This window comes from Dasypus novemcinctus, chromosome 15 (genome assembly GCF_030445035.2).
Source record: "Dasypus novemcinctus isolate mDasNov1 chromosome 15, mDasNov1.1.hap2, whole genome shotgun sequence".
Taxonomy (NCBI): Eukaryota; Metazoa; Chordata; class Mammalia; order Cingulata; family Dasypodidae; genus Dasypus; species Dasypus novemcinctus.
Window position 1 is genome coordinate 80,087,928 of NC_080687.1, and position 18,129 is coordinate 80,106,056.

Consider the following 18,129-nt stretch of genomic DNA (forward strand, 5'->3'; position numbering starts at 1 on the left):
ATGGTTGCACAACATCATAAATATAATTAACACCACTGAACTATGTATTTGAATGTGGTTAAGAGGGAAAATTTAGGTTTTGTGTGTTTCTAGAATTAAAAATTTAAAAACAAGACTATATACCACAAATATTGAAACCTAGTATAAACTACGGACTCTAGTCAATAGTGTAATTATAATAATGATGTCTCAATTGTAACAAAATTATCTCACTAATGCAAAGTGTTAATAATAGGGAAAACTGCATGTGTAAGAGGGTTTACATAGGAACTCTATTTTCCATATGATTTTTCTAATAAAAATAAAATCAACCCCCTTAATACCAATTTCTAACAAATAGAATTGCAAATAAATATTGAAATTATGCAAATGAGAAGAATATGGATAGGCTGGAAAAACTTGTGGAACAAAATGTAATTTGTGCTAAATTTTGAAGGACCATAGAAAGATAAACTCTTTCTACCCAAGAAGTCCTTCTTGGGAAGGTGTTTTAATAGCATTCTGTACAGATAAGAAAGCATGATAAATTTTACAGAAATTGAGGGTCAAAGTTGAAGATTTTTAACCCACTTTCCAATAGTAAGAATATTTTGGCGTTGCTGGTCTAAATGAACCTGATATCCCACAGAGATTCAGTATAGTTTAGCAAAGTGGATCAGTACTCATAATAGCAGAGTTTTGAACATTTTCAGTGACACAGAAACCAGAATTTTGACAGATGATCAGTAAAGACCATCTAGATATTTAAAATCTTCAAATTTAAGTGAAGCCAGCAGAAAATAAGCTAAATTCTGCTAAATTTAGTTACAGAAAATTTTCATTTCCTCTGTAAAAAGTTGAACCAACTTGATTTTTTGGTTCTTCTTCCTCTTTTCCTCAAAAAAAGAGAGAGAGAGGCGATATTTGACTATGAATAACAAACAGGCTTGTATGATCTTCAAATGTAGCAATTACGTCTTTTACAGTGATTTACTCACTCATTCTGTTTCTAAGTGTTTTAACTGTGGAGAGCAGTATAATTACAGAGCTGCCTTTACAGTGTGAAGGCATAATTTGCAGGTCAAAAATGTTATACAGAAGTAAGTATGGTGGCTGTCTAATTAGATTGCTTACTGTTTATCAAAACAGCATTTTTTGTTGTTGTGTTATTAATTGTCTCCATTTCCCAAATATTCTTTCTTAATATAATTATGATTGGATTTTCCTTTGAACTTTATAGACATTAACAATTGTTAAGCATTTGAGCTTGAAATATGGTTTGCTGTTGGTCATACAATCTGCAGTTTTTCATCAGTGCTTTATACTTCAATACTGAGAAATTCGTTCAACAGATGTTGATTGTACAGCTCCCAGGAGCATCTGTTTTTGGTGTTGGGACTGTAACTGTTCCTGTCCTTGGACCTTACAATATCCATCTCTTCCTGCAACAGCAAGTGTATAAATGAACAAACTAGCAGCTTGTGATAAATGCTAGGAAGGAAGAAAATGAGCATGTGTGATAATCAGCAGAAGCCTTTCTTAGGCAGTGACACTGGAGTTACAGTGTGAAAGGAGAACTTGGAAGGACCAGATAAAGCTAAAGCCAGGAAGGAGTAATGAAAGCACCAAGGCAGGAAAGATCTGAGCTTATTTTAACGACAAGAGGGGCATGTTGACAAGATGGTGATAATGAATGGTGATAAGTGAGCAAAGTTGGGGTAAACTGGAACCAGATGACAATGGTCTTTGTATGAAAGGTAAGGAGTTTGGATTTTATGCTGACAGCAATAACAATATCTAATATTTATTAAGCACATATTAGGTGCCAAGAACTGTGCTAAGTATTTTACATGTATCATTTCATTGCCTCATCACAATAGCCCTGTAAAGTTGGTGGGGTGGTAATAGTATCCTGCTTTATAAGTGGGAAAAGTGAAGTTCCGAAAGGTTAAGTAACCTGCAAGGTAACACTAGATAGTAAGTGGAAGAATGGCTGCAAATCCCAGGACTCAGTTTCCATAGCGTACTTGCTCCGCTACCCCAGTGTATTTTTTTATTCCAACTTCATTTTACCTCTAATTCTATATTTACTTTCCCAGTTTTTAAAATTTATTTTCATAGAGTTGCTAAATAATAGAATAGCAGATTTACTTTTCATCGATGTATTTCTGCCTTTCCTTTCTTTCTTTTATAATAAAAATAATTTAGAAACTATTAACTCTTCTCAGATTATCATATTTCTTTTTATTTTCTTTGCCCTTATATAGTTAAATGCAGTACTTTTCCTTCAGAGTTTTTTCAAGTACTCCCAGACTGATGGAACGTAAGGATGTAAAATCATCCTACTGTGAGAATAGAGATAAAAACTAAAATGCCATTAAAGGCTGGACACTTAATGGAAGTGGATGCACCAAGAGAACGGCTGTGTGGAATTGTAGAATGCCCATATTGGTAGTTCTTCTATTTTCTTTGAGATACCAGCAATCTATAATTTTATGTGAAATCTCATAATTAAACATTTTGGGCTTTCTTTTAAAAAACTCTTTGACCAGATTAAAACTATCTGTAGTTGTAGTGCCCCAAAGGCTATTATCTTTCAATTGCTGCTCGAGAACCCCAGTAAACATTAAGCATTCTTCTCATTTTTAAAAAGTATATTTAATTTTATGATTCATATGACTTTTATTTTGAGTCATAATATGTGGTATAGATCTAAATGTGTTTTTTTTCTACTTTTTATTTTGAATTAATTATAGATTCACAGAGAAATCCTCTGGACCATTCACCCAGTTTCCCTCAATGGTAGTGTTATGCACAATTATAGCACATAACCAGGAAATTGACATTGGTATATTCCACAGACCTTATTCAGATCTCATTAGTTTTATGTGCACTAATATGTATGTGTGTAAGTCTATTCAATTTTACCACATTTATAGATTTTTGTAATGACCACCACAGTCAAAATACAAAACTAATTCATTACCACAAAGAGTTCTCTTGTGCTACCCCTCTAGAGTAAATTGACCCCTCAACCCACTCTCCTACACACACACACACACACACACACGCACGCACAGTTGCCAGGAGCCACTGTACTGCTAATTACTGAATAATTTTTTTCTTTCTTTCTTTTCTAATCTCTATTTCATTATTTATTGCTTCCATACTAGAGTTCTTTCTGGCCATAGCTTACTTATTTCAACTCTTATTTCTGTGCTTGTTTAGGGCTCTTTAATCTTAGAAGACCAGAAGAAAAATTAATATGATCTCAGGTCAGCCAAGGGTAAATGATCTAAGTAGCCTCCTAACTGATTTTTACAGAGGAACTCATTCTTTCCAAGATGAGTCAGTTCTGGTCTATGTTATTGGGCTGAGCCACTTTCTATAGTCAAGCTTCCTGTTCTACATTGGTAGAACTTTTAAAGCCCATACCTTTCCAGGAAGCCCGATGATTCTCTTCTTCTCCACATGAATGTCTTAGTTACAGAATGTTTCCTTTACCATGCACATTATTGAGCCTCTGAGCATCTCATTATAATTAGTGAAGTCATTCAGAAAATTCAACTCTCAGGAGCCAGGAAGTGTTTACGCTGCAAAGTCAGCTCTTCACTCAAGACCCTAGCTTATCTGTTCTCTTATAGCCCTTCTGTGCAACTCCTCCTCTTTTTTTCTTAAAATCCACCCTGCCTTTGTGGAATGATAGTCTTTACTCATAGTTGTTTATATATACCCTTTTCTACTTACAGAGATGGAGAAAAATCCACCTATATATGTGTATTGGCTTTTTTCCCATTAAGTATCAATATTCTTTAACTATTAAATTAGTAAAACTTAAACATATTCTGTTATATTCACTGTTTTTATATTACTTTATGTTCACTATATTATTTTTTCTTTCCTATATATCATAATTAAATAGGGTTTATATATATTCAACTTTTCTAATAAACCATAATTAATCATTTTATGATTAATACATTCTTATGCTTCAAAATTCAGAAAGTACCAAAGTTCCACTCCCACCCCTATCCTTTATGCTCATGATTCCCTTTCACAGAGTCAACTAATGTCACCATTGTCTTATCTTTTCTTAATGTATTACCTATCTCTTTATATCCTTTTCCATTTTTATTGGATTTTTTTTGTCATTTTCTTAATTATTTCTAGTTCTTTATGTATCATCTCATAAAGATATCAGGTCAATAGTAAGTCATTTATAATAAAAATTACCACAGAATTTTTCTTAGAAATAGACAAATTCTAAAATACAAATGGAAAAACAAGCAAAAATAGCTAGGAAAAGTATAACAAGAGTAAAATCAATGGGTGGTCTAGTTCCTACTAGATATTGGTATATAAAGCAACAAATAAGAAACTTCAAGAATATATTAACTCAGAAAGAACTAATTTCTCAGGAAGCAAATGTGGCTCAAGTGATTGAGCTCCCGCCTACCACATGGGAGACTGTGCTTCAGTTCCCAGTGCTTCCTAAAGAAGATAGCAAGCTAGCATGACAGGTAGGTGCGACAAGCTGACACAACAAGATAATGCAACAAGTGACACAAGAAGAAAAACATAATGAGAGACACAGCAAAGCAGGGAATGGAGGTGGCTTATGTGATTAGGTGGCTCCCTCCCACACTGGAGGTCCCAAATTCAGTTTCTAGTGCCTCCTAAAGAAAAAAAAAGAAGATGAACTGACACAGCAAGTGTAAATGATGAGGGGGTGGGGAATAATAAATAAATTTTTTAAAAAAAGAACTTATTTCTCTGTTGTTATTCTCTTTTTGATCTCCAAATTGTCAGTTGTAGCCAGTAAGAACCCTCTTTAAGCTTTTATGTCCTTTAAAACCAACCCATGTTTTTATTATTATTGTTATTACTGTTTTAATTAGAGATGTAATTAATTACATTTAATTACAGAAAAATGTAAAAAATATATTATTCTCATATACCACCATAATACTGACACTTTGCATTAGTGTGTGCTACCTTTGTTACAACTAATGAAAGAGTATTAAAATAGCACTATTAATCATAGCCCATAATTCACATTAGGTGTATTTTTTCCTATATACTACCCTATTACTAACACCTTGTATTAGTGTTGTACATTTTTTATAATTCATGAAAGGACTTTCTTATACTTGTACTATTAACGCTAGTCCATCATCCACAAGAAGGTTCACTGTTAGGCAGTCCTATGTATTATCTTTTTCATTCTAGTAACATATATAATTCAAAACTTTACTGCTCAGGGAAGCTGCTGTTGCTCAACCAATTGGGCTCCTGTCTACCATGTGGGAGACCCTGAGTTCACTTCCCAGGGCCTCCTTGTGAAGATAAGCTGTCCTGCGCCTGCAGAGAACTGACGACTTATGCCCACAGAAAGCTGGTACAACAAGATGACGCAACAAAGGGAGACAAGCAGACACAGAAGAATGCACAGCAAATGGACACAGAGAGCAAACAGCAAGCAAGCAACAAAGGGGGGATAAATAAATAAAAATAAATCTTTGAAAAAAAACTTCCCTTTTCAACCACATCATATACATAATTTAGCACTGTTAATTATACTCAGAATAATGAGCTACCATCACCACCATCTATTTTCAAACCTTCCAATCAACATAAATAGAAATTGAGTACATCAACTCCCCAATCTATCACCTGGTAACCTATCTGCTATATTCTAACTCTATGTGTTTGCTTACTATAATTAGTTTTTATCAGTGAGATCATATAGTATCTTTTTGAATCTGGATGCAATTCTTCTGCTTGCAGTTGTAGGCACTCTTGATTCTCTGGTGTGGTGGTTGACCATCTTCACCTCTCTGTTAGCTGACCTGGGTAAGTCCAACAAACCAGAGAGTAGGAGTTGCAATTCTGCTGAGGCTCAGGGCCCAGCTGGCACATGGGCAATCCAGAGATTCAAGTCCCCTGAGTATACACTATCCCTAGCGCCAACCACAGGTTCAGTAAAAGTGACAGAAGATGCATTGTAGAAAGGTCACATCTGACCAGCTCCTCCATCACACTCAGGAGCACAAATTCCAAAGTAGGGCCCTCTGACATGGCACAGAACTCCAGATCCATCTGCCATGACCATATACTCTGTGGGTCTCCTAGAACCAGTACCTAGGGTTGTATCTACTTTGGCTTTTTCTCGGGTCCTGCTGAGGCATGCATAAGCGCAACGCCTCTGATGACCTACTGACTCTTTTTTGAAAACTCTTAGCCATATAAACTCATTTATCTTTTCCATTTCCCCCTTTTATTCAAGGTCAAAAAGCAGTTTTTAACACATGGTCCTAAATGTAAGCTGAGACATTCTGCCGGCCTGAGTTGACCATTTTATTCAAGGTCTCATTCTAATTACATCACCAGCTAATGATGGTAGTAAATCCCTTGGTACCAGGGAGGCTCATCTCCAGGAGTCATGTCCCACTCTGAGGGGAAGGTAATGCATTTACATGCTGAGTTTGGCTTAGAGAGTGGCCACATTTGAGCAACATGGAGGCTCTCAGGTGGTAACTCTTAGGCTCCCTGCAGCTCTAGGCATAGTACATATTTCAGGCACACAGGCCATAAGCATAGTCATCTGTATGAAGGGCTCATTATTGGACCATACTTCCTTGTTGGTCTTTGCCATTGCACTTGGGGGATTATTGCTGTTCCATTGGGGAATGTCGACAGAGCTCCCCTGGGTAGGAACTCAGCACTCCCTCAGTTGATGTTTGTAACTGTAACTACTATGAAAATACCCAACATATATCAGAACATTTTTGTGTCCCCTATATACATGCCCTGGAGAACTCCTTCCCACCCATGAGTCCCCCATCAATAATACCCCACATCAGTGTTTCTCTCCTGCCATAGTTGAACTGCTCTGTGGTCTAAAACTTCTTCAAAAATGAAACCTAATATATTGCCAAATTCAATTAATAGGAAATTGAAATACAGTGATGGGTTTAAAGTTTAGAAATAGAATACATGATAATATACATACTAACTTAGAAATACTAAAATGAAGTAAAAATAAATTGGTGTATTAAAAGGATGAAAAATATTATAAAACTTTGTTTTTAACACTTTGCCTTTCATCACTGTAATAGGTGTTGCCCTGTATGTACAGAGGCAAGGCAGTTTCTTTCATTTCTTCCTCAGTGTCTACATCCTTTTTTTTTTCTAATTTTTAGTTTTGTCTTCAAAAAAGTTTAAGATCATATTAATTCACATATACAATATAGGGGACTCCCATATATCCAACATCAAACCCTTTTCCCCTTTCCCCAGCAAAGGTCTTTTTACATGTTAATGTAATATTTGCTGAAGCTGATGTACAGATTTCGAAACATAACTATTGAACATGGTTCCATTTTGGTTTACCTATTGTTTATATTTTAGACTGTACACATTTTAGAATTTTTAGTTTCCTAATGTTTTACATTATGGTTTACATTTTAGCTTATAGACTTTTATATACTTTTGGTGTAAGTTAACATGTCCTATATCCATCATTACATGAGCTTGTGGAGTTCTTCCATGCCTCCCAGTTGCCCTGTTTCCATCTGTTCTATACCTCTCTCCCCTTCCCCTCAGGGCCCATAGTGACAATCAATCTTCACTACTTGAGGGACCAGATTTACAGGTACTTGAAACAGTGCTGAGGGCTTGACATACTAGACTGCCTTAACTTATTGGGAACCCCTGATTCTCTTGAGAGACACAATTCCCTCTGTTTGAGAACATCAGGTCTCCCCTGCGGTCACCCCTCGGGCTGAAGTGTGGTTTGCTGGCCTGGCGGGGGAGCGGCCGCAGCAGGCCAAGCCGCTGCCCCAATAATAGAGTGGCTGGTCGGACTCACCGCCACCCCTGAAGGGAGCTCGACATGGGCGCAGAGTGCCCTCGGGTCTCCCCTTCTCGGCAGCCATGCTTCCGCAGCCGCCCCTCCTCCCGGATGGCGCCACACGATGCCTGTGGGGCGGCACCCTTCTTCTTCTTTCTCCCTGCGCAGGCGCAGGGCGGAAAATTCCAGTCTGCCCTTTTCCCCTCCCCCGACAGCAGCAACAGCCAGGCGTGGGCGGAAAAATTCAGTCTGCCCTTTTCCCTTCCCCAGACAGCAGCAACAGCCAGGCGTGGGCGGGAAACTCAAGTCTGCCCTCCACCCCAGCAACAGCAGCCACCAATCCCTAAACCCTGCCCCTTCCCCCAGCAACAGCAACAGCCAATCCCTAACCACCACCCCTCCCCCGTCCAGTACCTCCCACTGACCTTTTGCCGGCAACCAATCAGAACAGGGCATGGCTTCGACCAATCAGCCTTCCCCAGCCCCTATAAAACTGTTGCCGCTCCCTCAATAAAGTGGACTTGCGTGTTTACCTTGTCTCCGCGGTAGTTCTTCTGCCGTGCGCCCTCCAGTCCTGAGAGCCCCTGACAAGGGCCTGGCCTCCCTTGTCCCCAGTTCGTCGCCTGCTTCTCCGGGCGACCCCTTCATCGCCGGCTTCACCGGGCGACCCCGTCAGCCGAACCGCGCAACCCCTGTGAGACCGACCCCTCGTCTGCTGCCGGACCGACCCCTCGTCCCAAGCGGGACCGACCCCTCGTCCAGAGCTGGACCGACCCCTCGTCCGCAGCCAGACCCCACCTCTACCGACCGAGCAAGCCGCCGCACTCCCCAGGATGTGGGTACCCCTTCACACTCATTGTATAGGTCTGCACCCAATGATATAACACACTATGACGAAATGAGCACTCACTCCCTAGAAGTCTGCCCCTGTGCCAGATCCCCCCTTAAGCACCTTAAATACATAATCCTTCCTTATTATATTTTCTAAAGAGTTTTCTCAACATCATAGTTTCAACCATATACCTGACAGTCTCCCATATTCAACTGTTCTCCCCATCCCTCCCTCCAATTCCTTAGGCCATCTGACCCATCCTCCCAACTCTAGCCCCCCTCAAGCCTCCAAAGCCCCACCCAAAGTTATCCCTATGGCCCCATCTTATCCCTTCCCTGTACAAATACTTACCTCCAGCTTATCATAAACGTCATCCATGTAGACTTCAGCTCACAACCTTCCTCTCCCCCCCAAATTCCTTTAAGCCTATCTTCCAGTCTCTAGCTCTCTGAGACAGCTTGGTTTACTTGTTTCATATCAGAGAGGTCATGATGTATTTGTCCTTCAATGCTTGACTTGCTTCACTCAATATAGGGTCCTCAAGATTCATCCATGTTATCACACATGTTTGTACTGTATTTGTTCTTACAACTGAGTAATATTCCATTGTATGTATATACCACATTTTATTTATCCATTCATCCATTGATAGGCCTTTGGGTTGATTCCAACTTTTGGCAATAGTGAATAATGTTGCTGTGAACATTGGTGTGCATATATTGGTTTGTGTCCTTATATTCAGTTCTTCTGGTTATATACCCAGCAGTGGAATTGCTTGTTCACCTTGTTTTTTGAGGAACCATCTGTTCAAATCTTTTTTCCATTTTTTAAATGGGTTGTTTGTCTTTATTTTCTCTATATAGAAGTTCTTTATATATGCAGGATGTAAGTTTCCTATCAGATACGGTTACCAAATATTTTCTCCCATTTGGTAGGCTCTCTTTTTACTTTCTTGACAGACTCCTTTGAGTTGCAAAAGGCTTTAATTTTGAGCAAGTCCCATTTATTTATTTGTTCTTTTGCTGCTTGTACTTTAGGTGTCAATTTTATGAAGCCATTTCCTATTACAAGGTTCTGTAGATGTTTCCCTACATTTTTTCCAAGGTTTTTATACTCTTGGCTCTTAAATTTAAGTCTTTGATCCATCTTGAGTTAAAATTTTGTTAAGGTATGAGATGGTAATCCTTTTTCCTTCTTTTGCATATGGGCATCCAATTCTCTAGGCACCATTTGTTGAAGAGGCCATTCTCTCTTAATTAAGTGGGCTTGGTGGCATTGTTGAATATCAGATGAGTGTATATATGAGGATCTAAATCAGAATTCTCAGTTTGGTTCCATTGGTCAATGTGTCTATACTTGTGCCAATACCATGTCATTTTCACTACTGTAGCTTTGTAGTATGTTTTGAGTCAGGTAGTGTGATTACTCCAATTTCATTTTTCTTTTTCAATATATCTTTGGCTATTCAGGGCCCCTTCCCTTTCCAAATAAATTTCCTAGTTAGTTTTTCTAGTTCGTTAAAAAATGCTGTGTTGATTTTTATTGGGATTGCATTGAATCTGTAGATCAATTTTGGTAGGATAGACATTTTAATAATTTTCAGTCTTCCTATCCATGAACAGGGAATATTCTTCTATTATTTAGGTCTTCTTTGATTTCCTTGAACAGTGTTGTGTAGTTTTCTGTGTATAAGTCTTTTACATCTTTAGTTAAATTTGTTCCTAGGTATTTGATTTTTTTTATTTACTATTGTAAATGGTATTTGTTCCTTGATTTCCTCCTCAGATTGCTCATCATCGGTGTACAGAAATGCTACTGATATTTGTACAGTGATCTTATAACCTGTGACTTTACTGAACTCATTTATAAGTTCCAGAAGCTTTGTTGTAGACTTCTCTGGGCTTTCTATGTATAGGAGCATGTCATCTGCACATAGTGAAATTTTTATTTCTTCCTGTTTTATTTGAATCCCTTTTATATCTGGTTCTTGCCTCAGTGCTCAAGCAAGTACTTCTAACACAATGTTAAATAGAGGGGGTGTTAGTGGGCATCCTTGTATTGTTCCTGATCTTAGAGGAAAAGATTTTATAATTTCAACATTGTAAATGATGTTAGCTGTGGGTTTTTCATATATTCCTTCTATCATGTTCAGAAAGCTCCCTTCTATTTCTATCTTTTGCAGTGTTTTTATCAAGAAAGAGTGCTGTATTTTGTCAAATGCTTTTTCTGCATCTATAGATATGATCATGTGATTTTTTCCTTCAATCCATTTATGTGATGTATTACATTCATTGATTTGCTTATGTTGAACCATCCTTATATACCGGAATGAAACCCACTTGGTCGTGGTGTATAATTCATTTGATGTGTTGTTGAATATGATTAGCAAGTATTTTGTTGAGGATTTTCACATCTAGGTTCATTAGAGGGATTGGTCTGTAATTTTCCTTTCTTGTGGTGACTGTTTGGCTTTGGTATTATGGTAATGATGGCATCATAGAATGAGTTAGGCAATCTTCCTCCTATTTTGATTTTTTTTAAAAGAGTTTAAGCAAGATTGGTGTTAGTTCTTTCTGGAATGTTTGGTAGAATTCACCTGTGAAGTCATCTGGCCTAGGGCTCTTCTTAGTTGGGAGATTTTTAATGACTGATTCTGTCTCTTGTGATTGGTTTGTTGAGATCATCGGTTTCTTCTTTCATCAATGTAGGCTGCTTGTGTGTTTCTAAGAATTTGTCAATTTCCGCTAAATTGTCTTTCTTGTTGGAATATAGTTTTTCAAAGTATCTTCTTATGATAGTCTTTACTTCATTGGGGTCAGTGGTGATATCCCCTTTCTCATTTCTTATTTTGTGTATTTCCACCTTCTCTTTTTTTCTTTGTTAGTCTAGCTAAGGGTTTGTCAAATTTTATTGATCTTCTCAAAGAACCAGCTCTTTGTTTTGTTTACTTTTTTGAGCACTTTCTTATTTTCTACTTCATTTTGTTCTACTCTGATCTTTGTTATTTCTTTCTTCTTTCTTTGGGATTAGTTTGTTGTATTTACTAATTCCTCCAATTGTGCAGTTCTTCAATTTTAGTTCTTTCTTCTTTTTTAATGTATGAATTTCCCTCTCAGTACACTTTTGCTGCATCCCATAAGTTTTGATATGTTATATTATCATTTTCACTAGTTTCAAGGTAGTTACTGATTTCTGTTGAGATTTCCTCCTTGACCCACTGTTCTTCTAAGAATGTGTTGTTTAATTTCCATATCTTGGTACCAAATCTGGGTCTCTGGCCATTGTAGATTTCCAACTTCATTCCACACTGGTCAGAGAAATTATTTTGTATGATTTCAATCTTTCTGAATTCATTGTGACTTTCTTTGTGGCCTATCATGTGGTCTATCTTGAGAATGATCCATGTGCACTCAAGAAGAATGTATATCCTGTTGTATTTGGGTGTATTGTTCTGTATATGTCTATTAAGTCTAGAACTTATAATATATTGTTTGAAGTCTTTGTTTCTTTATTGATTCTCTTTTGAGATGTTCTGTCCAGTGGTGATAGTGGTGTGTTAAAGTCCCCCACTATAATTGTAGAGGCACATATTCCTTCCCTTAGTTTCTCCAGTGTTTGCCTCACGTATTTTTAGACACTCTTGTTAGGGGCATAAATGTTTATAATTTTTCTTTCTTCTTGAAAAATTATCCCTTCATTAATATGTAGTGTCCTTCTTTGTCTCTCACAATAGTTTCGCGTTTAAAGTCTATTTTGCCCAATATTAATATAGCTACTCCTGCCCTTTTTTGGTTATTGTTTCCCTGTAAGATTGTTTTTCAGCCATTCACTTTCATTTCCTTGAATCCCTGGGTCTGAGATTTGTTTCTTGCAGACAGCATATAGATGGGTCATAATTCCTTATCCAGTCTTCCAATCTGTATCTCTTAACAGGTGAGTTTAATCCATTGACATTCAATTTACTACTTTCAAGGAATCCTATATTAGCCATATTTTCTTTGGATTTGTGTTTGTCATATGTTGCTTTTTTTCCCCTCTTTTTGTCATTTTAGTTGTTCTTACGCTCTCCTCCCACTGTGTCTCCTGTTTTTTTTCTTTGCTCCTGCAGAACTCCCTTTAGTATTTCTTGAAGGACAGGTTTCTTGTTTGCATACTCTCTTAGTTTTTGTTTATCTGTGAATATCTTGAATTCTCCATCATTTTAGTAGCTATTCTTGTGAATGTGAAATGATCTCGTGATATTATTTGCATTTCCCTATTATCAGTGATGTTGGGCATCTTTTCATCTGCTTTTTTTTTTTTTAAGGTTTATTTTATTTCTTTCACCTTCATGCCTCCACCCCCGTTGTGTGCTCTCTGTGTCCATTCACTGTGTGTTCTTCTGCGTCCTCTTGAATTATCCAGCAGCCCTGGGAAACTGCATCTCTTTTTTCTTGTGTCATCTTCCTGCGTCAGCTCTCCATGTGTGTGGCGCCACTCCTGGGTGGGCTGCGTGGCACGGCATTCTTGCACGGGGCAGCACTGCTCATGGGCCAGCTTACCACATGGGTCAGGAGGCCCTGGGAATCGAACCCTGAACTCTCCACATGGTAGATGGATGCTCTATCAGTTGATACACATCCGCTTCCCTCATGTGCTTTTTAGCCATTTGTATGTCATCTTTGGAGAAATGTCTACTCAAGTTTTTTGCCCATTTGTTAACTGGGCAAACTGTTTTTGCCCATTTGTTTATCTTTTTATTGTTGCATTGTAGAATTTCTTTATATATTCTGGATACTAAACACTTCTCAGATATGTGTCTTCCAAATATTTTCTCCCACTGAATAGGTTGTCTTTTCACTTTCATGCCAAAGTCCTTTGCTGCACAAAGATTTTTAATTTTGAGTAAGTCCCATTCGTCTATTTTTTCTTTCCTTCTGTTTAGGGTGTAAAGTTTAAGAAACCATTGCCTAACACAAGCTCATGAAGATGGTTCCCTACATTTTCTTCTAGGACTTTTATAGTCCTGGCTCCTGTATTTAGGCCTTTATTCCATTTTTAGCTGATTTTTGTATATGATGTAATATAGGGGTCCTCTTTCTTTCTTTCCTTAGCATATGGATATCCAGTTCTCCCAGCATCACTTGTTGAAGAGACTATTCTTTCAATTGAGTGGATTTCTCAACCTTGTCAAAAATCAATTGGGCATAGATGTGAAGAACATTTCTGTACTCTCAATAAGATTCCATTGATCAATATATCTATTCTTGTGTCAGCACCATGCTGTTTTAACCACTGTAGCTTTGTAATATTCTTTAAAGTCAGGGAGTGTGAGTCCTCCAACTTCTTTCTTCTTTTTCAAGATGTTTTGGCTATTCAGATTCATTTACCTTTCCAAATAAATTTAATAATTGGTTTACCCATTTCTGAAAAGTAGGCTGTTGGAATTTTATTGGGATTGCATTGAATCTGTAAATCAGTTTGTGTAAAATCAACATTTAACATTATTTAGTCCTACAGACCATGAACATGGAATGTCCTTCCATTTATTTAGATATTCTTTGATTTTTTTTTAGCAATATTTAGTTGTTTTCTGTGTACAAAGCCTTTATATCCTTGGTTAAATTTATTCCTAGATATTTGATTATTTTGAGGTATTATAAATGGATTTTTCCTTTGATTTCCTCCTCTACTTGCTCATTATTTGTGTGTGAAAATACTGATTTTTGTGTGATCTTGTATCCTGTCACTTTGCTGAAATCATTTATTAGCTCTAGTAGCTTTGTTGTAGATTTTTTGAGAATTTTAAGGTATATGATATGTCTTCTGCACATAGGAAAAGTTCTATTTCTCTCTTTCCAATTTGGATGCCTTTGATTTCTTTTTATTGCCTAACTGCTCTGGCTAAAAATTCCAATACGGGGTTGAGTAATAGCAGTGACAGGTTGACATCCTTGTCTTGTTCCAGATCTTAGAGGGAAAGTTTTCAGTCTTTCATCATTGAAAGTGATGTTAGCTGTGGATTTTTCATAGATGCCCTTTATCCTATTGAAGAAGTTTCCTTCTATTCCTATTTTTCTAAGTGTTTTTCTTAAGATAGGATGCTGGCTTTTGTCAAATGCCTTTTTTGCATCAATTGAGATCATCCTGTGATTGTTTTTCCTTTGCTTTTTTAATTTGGTGTATTACATTAATTGATTTTCTTATGTTGAATCAAACTTGTATATCTGTGATAAAACCTACTTAATCGTGGTATAGAATTCTTTTTTTTTTTAATTCTCTTTGTATAATTCTTTTGATGTGCTGTTGGATTTGATTTGCAATTATTTTACTGAGAATTTTTTAATCTATATTCAAAGGAGTAATTGGTCAGTAATTTTCTTGTTTTGTAGTGTCTTATGTCTTTGATATTAGGGTGATGTTGGCCTCACAGAATGTGTTGGGTAGTGTTCCCTCCTTGTCCGTTTTTTGGGAAGAGTTTGCACAAGATTGATATTAATTCTTCTTGGAATGTCTGTTAGAATTCACCAGTGAATTCCTCTGTTGCTGGCTTCTCTTTCGGAGGAATATGTTTTTTTGTTTTTGTTTTTTTAAATATATATAATAAAAACTTTATTTTTAAAGAAGGTTTAGATTACAGAAAAGTTACATCGAAAGTATGAGGGATTCCCATACACCCCACCCACTCCTCCCACATTTTCCCCTATTAGTGGCATCTTACTTTAGGGTGGCACATTTCTTTTAATTGATGAACAAATATTGAAGAATTGCTACTATCAAGGTCTGTTGTTTACATTATGGTTTACACTTTGCACTGTAGTCTTATAGTTTTGGCAAAATGTATAATGACCTATATCTGTCATTGCAGAATAATCCCAATACCCTAAAAATGCCCATTGTTTCATTTATTCTTGCCTCCCACTCCCCTCACAACCTCTATCATTATATCAGTGCTACATGTTTTTCCATTACTACAATAATAATGTCTACTTTGGTCCATGATTGCACTCCCCTATTAGGTTTGTTCATTCCTCAGTCTTGAAGATTTGGGGATGGCAATGCCCACTCTGCTTCAGATCGAAAGGGAACATAGATCTTATGAGGCAGGTGAAGGAGCTATTTTGCTTGCAGTTATAGATATTCTGTTTTTGGGGATGGGGTTTGTCCACCATCATCATTTTGTTAGTTGTCCTGGACAAGTCCAATGAACTAGAGAGTAGCTGTCAGCTGCAACTCTGCTGAGAATCAGGGCTCAATAAGAGGTATTGTGCTACATGTAGGTTCAAATAAAAGAGCTACGAGAATCATACATAGGAACTCTGTTGCACTGGGGAAATAGGCTTTCCTATATTCCAACTTAAGGCCCACCAATAGGGTGCTAATTTCATGGGGTTATATGCCTTGCTTATAGTGTCTGGCTGTCTTTAAGCCCTTGAAACACCCCTGTTTGAGGTTTTGTTTATTGTGGAAGTTAGTAAGATCCACCTGTTTTGAGAGGTTTTTGATGGACTGATTCAGTCTCTTTACTTGTAATTGGTCTGCTGAGGTCTTCTCTTCCTTCTAAAGCCAATGTAAGTTGTTAGTGTAGTTCTAGGAATTTGTCCATTTAATCTACTTTGTCTAATTTCTTCATATTATTCTCTTATGATCATTTTCTTTTCTGTGGGATCAGTAGTAATGACACCCTCATTTCTGATTTTATTTATTTGCATCTTCTCTCTTTTTTTGTCAGTCTAGCTAAGAATGTCAATTTTATTGATCTTTTCAAAGAACCAGTTTTTGGTTTTATTAACTCTCTCTTTGTTTTTTGTTTTTATTCTTTATTTCCTTTATTTCTTTTTTTTTAAGATTTATTTTTATTTATTTCTCCCCATCCCCCTGTTGTTTGCATTTGCTGTGTCTGTTTGTTGTGTGGTAGTCTTCTTTTTTAGCAGTCACCGGGAACTAAACCTGGTACCTCCCATGTAGTAAGCGAGAGCTCAATCACTTGAGCCACATCCACTTCCTGTCCTTTATTTCTATTCTAATCTTTGTTATTTCTTTCCTTCTGCTTGCTTTGGGATTAGTTCACTGTTCCTCTTCTTATTCCTTTAGGTGTGCAGTTAGGTCTTTAATTTCAGCTCTTTCTTCTTTTTTAATGTAAACATTTAGAGCTTTAAATTTCCCTCTCAGCACTGCCTTCACAGCATCCCATAAGTTTTAATATGTTGTAGTCTCATTTTCATTCATCTCAAGGTATTTACTGATTTCCCTTGTAATTTCTTCTTTACGCATTGATTATTACTTAACTACCATATATGTGTGTGAGTTTTCCATTTCACCATCTGTTATTGGTTTCCAGCTTCATTCCATTATAGTCAGAGAAGATACTTTATATAATTTCAGTCTTTCAAAATTTATTGAGACTTGTTTTGTGACCCATTTATCTTGGAGAATGATCCATGTGCACTTGAAAAGAATGTATATGCTGCTGTTTTAGGGTGCAGTGTTCTATATATGTCTGTTAGGTCAGGTTTGCTTACCATATTATTCAAGTCTATATTCTTACTGATCTTCTGTCTAGATGTTCTAACTTTTTTTTTTTAAGATTTTTAAAAATTTATTTCTACCCCCCCCCCCCAATTGGGCTCTCTATGTCCATTCGCCCTGTGTTCTTCTGTGTTTGCTTGCATTCTTGTCAGTGGCACTGGGAATCTGTGTCTCCTTTTGTTGCATCATCTTGCTGCATCAACTCTCCGTGTGTGTGGCACCACTCCTAGGCAGGCTGCGCTTTTTTTTGACATGGGGAGGCTCTCCTTGCAGGACACACTCCTTGCACCTAAGAACCTCTGGTGGCTTCTGCCTTATTTCAATGATAAGAGTTCTTCCATTTTTAGAAAAGTAATGTCTATAATAGAATAGTAATAAGTCTACTTTAGTCCATTGTTCATTCCCCAATCTTGAGGATTTGAGGATGGTGATGCCCACTCTGTTTCTAACTGAAAGGGGTCCTAGGTCCCATGGGGCAGATGGATGGAACTGTCTTACTCACAGTTGCAGACACTCTCTGTTCCTTGGGATGTGTGTTGTCCATCATCATCTCCTTGTTAGTTGTCCTGAGTGAGTCCAGTGAACTGGAGAGTAGGTGTTAGAACTCTGCTGAGATACAGGACTCAAATGGCACATAAACAGAACAAAGATTTAAGTCTGTGGGACATGTATTTAACAAGTATAGTATTAATTATAAGTTCTTTAGATTCTATGATTTTGATTGTCCTGTTTTCTAGTTTGTTCATTCTTTATTTTACCTGTTCAAATCTGTTGTTGTATGTCTCTAGGGTATTTTTAATCTCTACTGTTTTGTCTTCACCCCCATAATTTCTGTTATGCTTCTTTTTATAGTTTGAGATTCTTCTTTATGTTTACACATTATCTTCTTAATATCCTTTATGTCTTTATACATATTTTCTTCTTCCCCTTTGAATTGATTTAAGAGATTTGCTTGAAC

At 37.1% G+C, this 18,129-nt stretch overlaps 1 protein-coding gene and 1 long non-coding RNA gene across 2 annotated transcripts in view; both read left to right on the top strand.

Annotated features, from left to right (window-relative positions):
* Positions 1–18,129, top strand: part of DIAPH3 (diaphanous related formin 3) — a 564,743-nt gene that overhangs the window by 476,226 nt on the left and 70,388 nt on the right. The window lies entirely within an intron of this gene.
* On the top strand, positions 1,558–5,509 carry LOC139436538 (uncharacterized). The gene is made up of 2 exons (XR_011645832.1): positions 1,558–1,736; positions 5,241–5,509. It is a non-coding gene; the product is annotated as an uncharacterized lncRNA (long non-coding RNA).